The sequence below is a fragment of the Ananas comosus genome, linkage group 16 (genome assembly GCF_001540865.1).
Source record: "Ananas comosus cultivar F153 linkage group 16, ASM154086v1, whole genome shotgun sequence".
In the NCBI taxonomy this organism is placed as follows: domain Eukaryota; kingdom Viridiplantae; phylum Streptophyta; class Magnoliopsida; order Poales; family Bromeliaceae; genus Ananas; species Ananas comosus.
The window spans coordinates 3617137-3630520 of NC_033636.1; positions in this window are offsets into that span (position 1 = coordinate 3617137).

Below are 13384 nucleotides of genomic sequence, written 5' to 3' on the forward strand. Positions count from 1 at the left end.
CATTTTCTTTATTTTATTTACAAATAAACTTAGCTGAATATGTGAATCAACTAGGATTCAAACTCAGGACCTAAGTTATCAACTACTAAGCTTTTTGTAACTTGCGCTAGAGACCGTCGACATAAGAATATATATGGTTGAAAATGATTTATTTCAATTTTCGGGGCTTTTTTTGCAAATGGCCCTGTGAAAAGTTATATGAGTATGGATTTTTAAAATCTGCCGGGCTCGGATTCGTGTTAGGGTTTTAATTTGATTTTCGAATTCAATTTCAGGTTTTTAAAAATCCGATCCAAACCCGACTCGTTGACATCCCTAAAAGAGAAGAAAAGGGATATAAATATGAAACATGGTGAATGATTTACCGTGTTTGAATATGATGAATGGTTCACCGTATTCAACTTAACACACTGGCCCAGCCTGCCCACGTGGCGCTGACGTGGCGCCTGCGTAGCAGGGTCAGTGCCATTTTTGTAAATTAAATTTTTATAGGGTTATTTTTAAAATAAAAATTTGCCAGGGGGCTAAATAGAAAAAAAGCCCAATATTTAATTTTTTTTAACGGATAATCTTAAATAAAAATATAAAAATAAGAAAATAAATTGTTAGGAATGAATATATATGTAATGATAATTAAATATCTTTTTTATCTTTTCTTTCCAAATAAGAATTAAAATATGCACGAGAACATAAATTCGTAAAATAAATATTCACTTCATCAACGACCAAACCCTTCTTTTCAACGGAATCCTAGATGGAATTAAGAAAATATTCCATACAATTATAAAAATTAATAAATTATTGTAATTAACAAATTGAAAACAAATCAAAACTAATGAAATTAAAAAAATAAATTAATTAAAAAAGAGACTCGTGCTACCAATAACTATTTAAATTAATTAGTAAATGTTACATGTATTTTGAATTTGGGTCTATTTACAAACCCACTTTTTGCAAAAAAAATTTGGTTCCTCTTTTTTCTTACGCAAACAAATAACATGAGTATTTTAAATTCAAAGTTAAAATTTAATTATACGATTTATATTTGAATTTATAAAATTTTTAAGTTAAAATTAACTTTTGAGTTTAAATCATGGTTTAAACTTTTTTGGGATATCAAAGTTAAATTAACAATTAAAAACTTTTAAGTAAAGTGAATCAAATTAAATTTTAAATTTTAAATTAAATGCGAAATAGTACTTTTAGTTTAAAATACATACTTAAATTTTAGCTCGTCAGAATTTAAAAAAATATATAAAAATAAAAAAAATATATTAAAAATAGTAGAACTATATAATTATAGTTGATAGCAATTATTGAAATTTGAGTTAGGATATGATAGATATTTTTTAATAAGATAAAAAGATGAATTTACTTTTTTTTAAATTTAAATTCTTTTTATAAATTTTTAAATAAAAATGATGCTCTTTATTAAATAATTATTATGTGTATTTGCACGTACACTTAACTAGTATACAATAAAAGGGAATAAAGCGCGCTGCCTGAAGTTGAGCGTTGCTCACTAGGACTTTTTTACAAAACTAGTGAAGATACCGCGCATTGCCGCGATCGATTTTGTAGAAAAAAATAATAAATAAAACTAAAAAATAATAATAAAAAAGTCAAAGAGTAAAAAAGAATACAAATAAAAAAATTTAAGAATAAACAATAACAGCTACAATAAAAGTATAAGAATAAAAATATAAGAAGAATAAAAAAAGAATAAGACAAAAAATATAACAATAATAAATTTATATTTATAATAGCAGTAAATGTTAAGTATTAAAATATCATATGCCTTATAGTTAGAGTCGGAAATTACAAATAATTAAAATTTGAGGACTAAAACATCACATGCCTCATAGTTTGAACAAAAAAATGTAATGTATTAAAATTCAAGGACTAAAATGTCATGTTCTTATAGTTTGGAGCCAAAAAAGTAATTTATCTTTTTTATATTTTAATTCTATTTTAGACGAAGACAAAGCTTTATACGATATGTTAAATTCTCTAATAAATTTTAAATTGTCTAGTCCTTAAAATTAAAAGTCAACCAATCATATTTTCGATATTCCAAAAAAAAATTAAATATAAAACTGATCGCCCATTAAATTATAAATATGACATTAATGTTTGATATGAAAATCAAAGTAAAAAACATATAAAACGTTTTAGAATTATAAACCATTTTGAATTAGCTATCCAACTTTTCAAAATTTTATTTTTACTATCCAATCTTTCTATATGATAAATTTGAATGAGTAAATAATACATTAATTTTAAAATTTAAATCCGCCGTTAAGTTTACAGATTTATTTAATATACTTTACGCGATTTTCACAACTAAATTTATTAAAATAAATTTTAACTTAAACTCTATCAATCACTTTTTTATTATTTATTATACAATTTATATCTAAGCGATCAATATTATAAAATTAAAATTTATGTTTAATACATATAAGCTACACTATTTAAAAATTATGTATAAAATTTCTTATCACGAAAGAGAGGAGAATTAGATTGAATTTTAAAGAAAAAATATAATTTTTTTTAGTTCTCATTAGTAGGCAGTAGAAAAAAAAAGAAAAAAAAAAAAGCTGGCCCAACCCAACTCCACTCCCGCTCCTCCCTCAGCTCCTCTCCCTCGGCCACGTGGCCAAAAAACTCAGGATTCATGTATGTTAGGATTCATATATTAACATAACATAGATAACCCTCCAAAATTTTATAATTTGCAAAATAATCTTGTCAAATTTATATTTGGCAAACTAACACTCTTTTTATCATATAGGAACCAGGTGTGATTTTTCCTATGAAGACGGTGAATGGTTCACCGCCTTAGTGAAGGCGGTGAATGGTTCACCGCCTTAGTGAAGGCGGTGAATCATTCACCGTCTTTAGTGCAACTTCCCCATTCTCCGAAAATTTTCGAAGTCCTGAGAGTTTGTAAGTACTGAGAATTTGACAGTATAGTTAGACTCTCTGTTGATGATGTTTTTGTGTGTAATTTAATTACAAAAGCACTCGTCAAGTTTGGGGAGAAAACGAGTTAGAACGGAGATTTTACGCGATCTTCAGTTTTCACTTAAAGTGAATAGTAACTCGGTATTCCGGAGAGGTCAATGTGTGGAGTTAGCTTCCGGCACGTATCGGACTCCGTTCATAGTGATCTAATAGCTCGTTTCGAACGGTTCAGCCATTTTGGAACCAATGGCGCTAACGGATTTTGAGTTTGACACACGGATTTCGAGAAATCTGAAAATACATGTATTATATGTATTTGTGCGTCGTTTCGCCTTTCGGAGAGAGAACGGGTTTTGTCGCGAATCCGTGACCAAACGAGGTGAAACAAAATCGTGGTTTTGGTGTCTCTGTCGTGCTGATCGCACTGGTACTATCACGCCCCGAGCCCACCTATTTGGTCGGTTTCGGGCACGCCAACAGACAGCCGAACGGACAGGGTTTCCCTTGTACCGCGGACAGAGTCTCCCCTATACGTCCAATGCGTCACAATCAATACAATGTACGAAGTTCCAACCAGGAACACATTTCAATCAAAGATTACATAAGGCTGTGTCAAAAACATAATCTATTTGTTATTACAAGCATTCACATTCACTAGATACATTTTACATCACAATTACATATTACATTTAACTTCCAAATACAATCATGCTTTTATTACAAATTATTGCAATCTTATTCCTTTCATTTTCTTACATCGCTAAGTAGCCGACTCAGGGTACCGCTATCTATGGTCTCGGTATAGGGCGCTAACTACGGAGCTACGCCCTCGCCTCGCGCCGCCGCACCACTCACGTGTGAACCTGTAACACCCCAAAACAACGTGGAGTGAGAACCAACAACATGGTTCCCAGTGGGTACAGCTATCCAAGGGAAAAGCTCGACCAATATGTCCAATGAGGCACTGCAACAAGTTAGTCCAATAATATAATACAGATATTTATACTTTTACCCGATATTGAACTATATATCATGCCTCGCGATATGCAATATGAAACCGTGCAACTATATAAGTAGAATAAATGATTTTACTTTGTAACATACTATCCATAGCTTTTTCATAATTTATACATCTTGTCACTTTACATCATTGGTTATTTGCTCTTAAGGTTTTCCTCTACCCTAGCCAAGCTAACCACCCGACTCGGTCTCGAGTCAATCATCTGCAGAATACCGCATACATCCAGGCTCGAGGTAATGGACGTCTCACATACACCTCAGCCCCAAAATCCACTCGACAGGGATACCCAATCTATAGCTCATAATGCATGCTTTTTCACAATCACTTTGGCTTTTACCCAATCTTACCGGTTAACACTTGTTAACCCCAATAACTCACAACCCAAAATTCCTTAATAGTGGGGGACTCGAACCACCCTAGGGACCGTCCTTTGGGGGGACTTTACCACGCTCAGTGGTGACCAACTCCGGAGTGCACCGCCCGAGGGGGAGCTACCTCCCTCAAGTCAAGACTTATCGTAAGTATCGATCTAATCCTCAACTTGAGGATTCATAGCCACTTGTCACAATGCCATTGTCATAATAGGTTTCTACCTATTTATTCTTGCCACTTTCTAAGTCATACATGTCTCAATGCCACTCTTGGTTAAACTATGTTTAACAACTATATTCTCTATGCCAATCAATGTCTGTATTGTCAATGTCACCTTCATTTACTAATGTCCAAGTCCAACTCTCACATTCACACAATAATAGGGTCCTAACATACATGTCCATTATAGTTCTACCATTCTCTATGTTCAATTACGTTAGAAACATGTCATTGAAAGCAACCAAGGTTCATATGTACTTAGCCCTACCATGCATGAATGATACAAAATATATATGCTCAAATGCGATAAGTGTTTCCGATACACTAATCATATGCCACTCGATCTATTTGACATCCTAATTGTCCACATCGAGTATCATAGTTCATATGTCCTTGTTCTCTAATGTCGGGTTCTCTAATTTACCTAGAGTTTATCGACCCCAAGTTTAACATGTAAATGTCAATTAATATAATCCTCTACATGTCAACATGCATTGTTCATCAATCACATGCAATATGTCATCATGCACATATACCACTAGCATCATATGATATGTCAATATACATATAATCATTATCCAAAGTAGTTCATACTTAGCATCTCATGCATTTAATTCATTATGCATTTTATTTCATTGGTAGGTAATATCAACTACATAGTATGTTTCAACCATTCATATTATCATGTAAGCCTACCAATAGAACTATATGCATCAATTAGAAAACCATTACTCTTAGATATACAGGCGACCTAGTCGCTTCGGTGAGCACAACCCACCTCAAATCGTGTTCCGATTGCTTGTCGACACTTGCAATCGGCCTCCCGCGGCACCCGTGTCCGGTTCGGCCCGATTTTGCTAATACTTCCTAACCATGCGTCGAATCGCGGCTCCGAAAATTATAGGTCTTCGGTTATGTGCCACGGTGCTCAAATCCGTTTTCATGATTTTACGATGTCGCCTCGGCCCTCCAGGTGGAAACGAAGGTAAATAGTCCGTTTCTTCAATATCTTTACAACGGCTCGACGAATCATCGAACCGACTTCGCCAACGCGTTCGTTTACCTAGCAATTAGGTTTACGGAGGGTCAAATGAGATCAAACCCTACTATTTTACAAAACCCCATTCGGAGCCCTAACGTGAAAATAAGCTCCAAATAATCCAAATTAAATGGAGTAAATATGTTTAGAACACTCTAGATACTACTAGAACATCATTCATGAAGGATTTAAACAAAATCCCAAAAGCTTACCAAAATGTGATTGCCGCGACGAAAGCACGGCGCTCAAACGGCCGCACGAAAGCTCGATCCGTCACTTCCAACGCGTTCGCAAGCTCGCTCTCCACCAACCCTCAAATTTTTAGAGAAAGATTTAGAGAGATGAGAGAGATATTTAGAGAGAGAGAGGAGAGTTTCTCTCACTAGCACCATGTGTGCGTGTGATGTTGGTGCTCGGGCTGAGGGAGAAGAAGCAAATGCTTCTTATGCACTTAACACCCTCACAATACACTATTCACACCAGTTTAGCAGATACAAACTGACGTTTTTCGCCGGAGCCCTTCTGAATGTCCGTTTGAGCTCAAATTTGACAGTCAGGCTCGGTTTTACTTAATAAGTACAAAGAAATTTTAATATTTCAGTCTCGACCCCGTTTGGTCAACGAAAGCTGTACCGAACTGTAATCTTTATCAGATAGCTGTCGGATTTTATTTTCTACCTTCCGGGTGTCAGAACGATATGAAACTTTAAATCTAGCCTCATAAAAATAATTTTGACTTATCCTCCAGTTTTCATAATTTTCTGACACTGTGCATTTTCTGCTAATTCATCTGTCCCGTTTCCAACAGAAAATTCTAAATCTTCTGTTTTCATTCCGATTTTAACACAAGTCACTTATGACTTATGTTTTACTTCTCTAAATCTAATAAAAATAGTATCTCACATTATTTTTATTTATTTTTATTTTTACATCAAAATTCGGTATGTTACATTCTCCACCCCTCAAAAGAATTTTGTCCGCAAAATTCAAACCACGCCTCAATTCAGCTCAGCGAGTAATTGAGAGTACCAACTCATTCTCCCACTCCAAAGCGGCTTCACACTATCGTGGTTCCAGAAGCGGCTCATACTGAAGGACGTGGGTTTAATCCTAAACACATTTGCAAAGTGTGATACAAAAGTGCATCACGGATTTTGCAAGTCATAGTGGCAGCGCAAGTCGATACTCAACGACTCTACGCGCTCCAACACCACTCACCATTCGGTACACAAAGAACTCTTCTTTGCACTTACCTTCCCTTCAGGGAATACATTCTGATTCGGTCACGACATTGCTTAGAAGCAATATCACCGATGCATCGCTCCGTCGTGAGTGCTCTAATTTCGCACTGACCCTTAACTTTAACACGAGATGGCCCACTTCGGCACATCCCAAGTCTTAGTTCGCTTACGAGCATAGTCTCGAACATCACGTGGCTTTTCACTAGTTCGATGTCGCACAAGGAGTACTTCATCATCTGATACCACATGCCACGATCAACATCAAACTATTTTCGCAACGAGCTCATGCGAACACTCCGTTCTTGAATCCAAGCCAAACTCCTCGATAAGGCTATCCGCCAAATCGCTTTTCTCAATTTCATAGGTGGCCCACAGACCGCCTGTCACGCCCCCGCCCCGAAACCCCTACCAATTTGGTCCGGTTCGGGCACGGCGGACGGACGCCGAACGGACAGGACCTCTCCTGTCCGCCCAAGGCCAAACAACCTGATCAAGTACAATTAAGCGCCCAGAAAATGCCTAAATAATATACATGATCAATACGATGCCCACAAGTGCACTACAACTAAGAGCAAGAACCACAAGTAAAATACAAGTGTATAAAGAAAGGTAGTTTAACTATTACAACCATTCAACATTTACATAAGTTGATTACAATTACATTTCCCTCTTCCAAAATGTAAATACATGTTTTTTCCCAAAATATATCATAGCTCTCCAATGCCTATCCAAAATATACATCTTCTAGTACACGAGGGTACTCTATAAGCAAAAGGGAAAGCAACTAACTACTCACTTAGGGCGTTATGCCCTTGCCGCGATCCTCGCTCGGCTCGCCCCTGTGTATACCTGTACCCCAAAACCACATGGGGTGAGAACTATATAAATATAGTTCCCAGTGGGTTTGACCGCCGACTCCGCCGGTTTTCCGACTAGGTATAAGCAGGCATAAGCAGATAGATAGGTAGATATATAGATAGAAAAGTAAACTGCAATTATTCTACCATGCCTTCAATAATGAGCAATGCATGCCATATGCATTTGCAATGAACCTACTATCATGCTAGTATCATGTCATGAGTATATAAAAGTACATAGTAATGCAATCTACAACATACGCTATGTCTACTCGAGGTAATAATGCAATTCTACTATGCCATCCATGTTTATAACCCAATCTACTTGGTTAACCCGTAGGTTAAACCCTCGACTCACTCTCAATCTCATAGGTGAGGAGAAGCTGTACTCGCACATCGAGACCGTCTGCGGGACAACTACGTCTGCCCCTAGTGAAGCACTCCGGAGACTCGTGCTTCGGTGGAGCGACCACCGACAAGCGAAAACAGACTAGTGAGTATGATCCAATCCTCTCAAGAGGATACCCTGTCTATTAGGGTCAATGTGCCTTTGCTGTACAGTATACAATGCATCCTAGATGTCGGAATTTCTACTATCCCTAGAACCATGTCATGTTTACTACACTAAACTCGATGCCACTTGTTTAGTCATTGTAGTAATGTTCTTTAACTAGTTGACATGCCGCTCGTCCAATTAGTGTTTCTACTACACTAGTTCAATGCCACTCTACTAGGCTATTATATGTCCAAGTTCGGCTCTTTATGCCACTATAGGATTCCATGTCACAAGACCCAATCCTCATGCTACCCTAGTTTATGTGTCCAACTTCCAAGTTACACTACTAAGAAGCATGCAAAGAATTAGAATTGTAACAATCTACTAATCCTATAATGCATAATAGTCATATATGACCAATATAAAGAACTTAAATATAAAGAGAAACCCGGTTGCTTCGGGATAACACCCCCAACCTCTTGAGGGTATGGAGGCTCTAGAAATGCCCTCCAACGAACATTACGATGACGTCTCGGCCTCTTAGGTCGAAATGAAGCTTGGTTGGCCTTGTTTCGCCAATATCTTTTCGCCCGCTTGACGAATCGAAAATCCGACTTCGCCTTTGCGTTTAAACACCTAACAATTAGGTTAGAGGAGGGTTAAATGAGATCAATCATCTACTTTTCCAAAAACCATAATTTGAGTGCCCTAGAGTTAGCACTATGCAAACCCACTTCAAAAACCCTAGATTCTAGTTCTAATCCCACCATTCATGGTGCTAGGGGTCCATTTGACCCCATCTCAAGAGCTAAAATCCCAAAAATCCTAAATTTCACAACTAGGGTTAGAAGCCTACCTTTTGTTTAGCTTCAAAGAGAGAAGAGAGGAAGAGGGAGAGGTCCAAAAGCTTCCCAAGCTTGATCTCCTTCTTCTTCTCCTTCCTTTTCTTCCTTCTTTTCCTTCTTTTTTCTTCTTCTTCTTCTCTTTTGTTCTTTCCCTTCTAGAGAGAGAGAGGAAGAAAGAGAGTGTGTGAGGGAGAAATGAGGGTGAGAGAGTGAGAAGGGACCCATATGCCCTCATATTGTAACAATATCCCAACAGCCCCCTCCACTTTTGCCTCTGTGCACTGCCTTTACTGGGCAGAATTCGCGCGGAGGTACCGGTCTCCCCGACCTGGGACCGGTCCCCGAGAGTGGGATTTTCAAGACTTAGCCAAATTTCTGGCTTTCTCGCTGGGTTCGCGTTCGGGAACCAGTCCCTCCCTGCCAGGGACCGGTTGCCTCAAGGATCCTCGCAACTATCAGCCGATGGGACCGGTCTCTCCCTGCCAGGGACCGGTCCCAGAGAGCAATTTTTGCCCAGTGCAGGTTTTGCACTATTTTCTCTCGTGGACTCGTCTCTAAGGCACTTTTGGTGATTTAGGCATCTTCGGCCTTTCCGAAGCTCACCAACACGACCCTTGGTAGATTCTAAACGAAGTCCAACTCTCGTATTTCGAGAATTCACTTCCTTACACCGCCAGTGCCACAAAGGCCTATCGCCTAACCTGTCTCAATACGCAGCGTCTCTCGCTCGCATATGCAGGCCCAATCATCATCGGGTAAAATTCTCACTTGGGAATTCGCACACACTCCAACCAGGAGCAACTAAGACCCCAAACCACATCATATTCTCGGGTTGGGTCATTACACACTCGGTGTATCCTCGATCTCGCGATCCAATGCGTGGCATTCCACGTTCCCGGGTCTAAGCTCGGACTACCGCCCTGACCATAACTCTGCCCTACCCGTAGGTACCGGGCCGCTGTCACTCACAGCTGACTGCGCCGGCCCAAAGGGCCCAGGCTCCACAGTCCACAAATGGTCCAAGCACGGGTCGTCCCCAAGCACTACCCGCCGTCGTCGTCTTACACGACATGCTCTATCGAGTCGCACGTAGCAATATCGGCTCCTATGCACCTAGTGCGAGTCACCAACCCTGCGAGTGATCCATGGCCCGCTTCATACTTAGCATTGCTACAGTGCTATTGCCATCTCACTCACTCGGCTGAATCCACATCCGCACTCTATGAGTATCTACACTCAAGCGGTCTACGTCTCTACAGCGTTCCACACGAAGTCCAGCATTAAGCAATCTTGCCTATGCACACCGGCCGCATGAGCACAACCGCCTACCTCACCTTGAGGTACTACTAGGCCCACGTGCTCAAACTTGGCCACTAATCGACCGTTCTCTCAACAGTGATTCTACTTTCACCGTCCAATCTATCGGAACAATATCCGAAATTCTCGGATTACTCGGGTGCCTACAAGTATCATGGCTAAACTCTCGCAATCTACTGATTATGTTGCCTTGAGAGTCGCTACGCCATTTCATCTCCACCACGAGTGTCATTTCTCGCCATAGATCACTACTAGCACTTCACTTATGCCATCTGGCTCTATACCTGTACTGGCAGGTACTACGCCCTCACAACACGAGCATGCCCGGGTATCTATACTTACCCGTCCACTCGGTCTCTACTATACTCATGCACGACAATAGTAACTAACCACATAACCATTGTATGCAATGCATCAACTTCACATCATGCAAAATATATGCTTGTATCAATAACCCATACCTTCAACAACGTCGTCAGCAGCAGGTTCCTCAACCTGGGTTGCGCATCTACGGCCACCCGGCGCTTGCCGCGAACCCTTAGGTTGCATTGTCCTAAACGCCCTCTCGTAGCTCACACTGCTGTGGGTAACGAAAACACCCACAAACAACACATCTCACCAAGGACTGAATACAGTAGGTCCCCGGAACTCGGGATCACGAGCGCAAACACATTGCACTCAATTGAGAACTTGACGGACCACCGAATCCACTCACATTGCACAAGCTAAATAGTCTGTTTCTTCAATATCTTTACAACGGCTCGACGAATCGCCGAACCGACTTCGCCAACGCGTTCGTTTACCTAGCAATTAGGTTTACGAAGGGTCAAATGAGATCAAACCCTATTATTTTACAAAACCCCATTTGGAGCCCTAACGTGCAAATAACCTCCAAATAATTCAAATTAAATAGAGCAAATATGTTTAGAACACTTTAGATACTACTAGAACATCATTCATGAAGGATTTAAACAAAATTCCAAAAGCTTACCAAAATGTGAACGCCGCGACGAAAGCATGCCGCTCCAACGACCGCACGAAAGCTCGATCCTCGCTTCCAACGCGTTCGCAAGCTCACTCTCCACCAACCCTCAAATTTTTAGAAAGAGATTTAAAGAGATGAGAGAGATATTTAGAGAGAGAGAGGAGAGTTTCTCTCACTAGCACCATGTGTGCGTGTGATGTTGGTGCTCGGGCTGAGGGAGAAGAAGCAAATGCTTCTTATATACTTAACGCCCTCACAATACACTATTCATATCAGTTTAGCAGATACAAACTGATGTTTTTCGCCGGAGCCCTTCTGAATGTCCGTTTGAGCTCAAATTTGACAGTCAGGCTCGGTTTTACTTAATAAGTAAAAAAAAATTTTAATATTTCAGTTTCGACCCTATTTGGTCACCGAAAGCTGTATTGAACTGTAATCTTTATCAGATAGCTGTCGAATTTTATTTTTCACCTTCCGGGTGTCAGAACGATATGAAACTTTAAATCTAGCCTCATAAAAAAAATTCTGACTTATCCTCCAGTTTTTATAATTTTCTGACACTGTGCATTTTCTGCTAATTTATCTGTCCCGTTTCCAACAGAAAATTCTAAATCTTCTATTTTCATTACGATTTCAGCACAAGTCACTTCTAACTTATGTTTTACTTCTCTAAATCCAATAAAAATATTATCTCACACTATTTTTATTTATTTTTATTTTTACATCAAAATCCGGTATATTAAAGGTACGATTCGTTCGCAAATCTGACGGACGGATTTGCAGATATCGCTCGTTGATCGAGGAGGGGGCTTAAATGGCAAAACGGTATTTTTGCTAAAAGCGCGACATTTTATGTACCGTTTCGCATAAAATTGATTGTGAAGGTGTATTCGTGCGTTTTACTCGCGCAGTGGAGGGCTTGGTTGAAATTAACCATCTTCGGAGGACTTATTTGTAATTTAGCCAACTTTTATATATTTTATTCTAGGGTTTTACTTTGGAACCCTAACCCTAATTGAGCCACAGGTGACCCCCCAGCCGCCTCCTTTGGTTCCCTTTGCCCTAGCACCGCGCCTACCAACCGCCGCCGACCGATCCCCAGCGGGCCAGCAATAGCCGTAGCCTCCCTCTCCATCTTTTTTATCTCCTCCACCACCTTTCCCTGTGTCTTTTTGGGCGAGGGTAGTGCAGGGCACATCCCTCCCTCGGGCCCCCCTCCGGCACCTTCCCCGAAGGCCCTGCGTCCCTCCCCGTCTACTGCCGCCACCCCCGAGCGCCGCCGCCGTCGCGCTGTAGCCGCTTGCGACAGCTAGGTTAAGCCCAGGCCGAGGTCAGCTTGCGACCTCTCCTCCGCGCCGCCTCCACCTTGGACCACCCCTGCCGCCTTCCCCTAAGCCTAGGCGACTACCCCGGCCGGTCGCTGTCGCCCCTGCGGGCCGCCGCCGCCGCCTCGGCCAGCCTGCAGCCGCCCCAGACCGACTCGGGCCGAGGTCTGTGTGCGACCTCTCCCCCGCGCCGTCGCCGCCTTAGTCCCCTCCATGGCTTCCCTCCGGCCTCCGTCAACCCTCCGCCGTCGTCCCTGAGCTCTCCGCCGGCCGCTTTGGCTAGAGCTACCCCGAAACCCGAGCCATAGCCCGTGCGGGCTCAAGTCACTCCATCGACGCCGTCGCCGCTCCTCGGCTAAGGTGAGCATGGTGCTCCTCCCCTCCCCCGCACCCACCTCTGGCCCGCGCGCACGTCGCCGTGCCACCGAAAGCCGGTCGTAGTAAGCTTGCTCCAGCCAAGCCTGAAATAGGGCTTTTTGTGGGTGGTTTGCTGTTCCGAGCAATCTGAGGCTTCCCGATCTCTGTGGAAGGGAGCACGATGATCGTGACTCATTGCTGATCATCGTGCTCACCTTAGTTTCTGTCAGGAAGGCTTCGTTCCGGTGTTTCGGCGGTGTCGCCCTTCAGGGCCTTTTTGGTTGCTGTTTCTAGCTTGCGCATACTTTTCCGGTGATCCGAGGCTGTCCTGATGCCTCCGGAG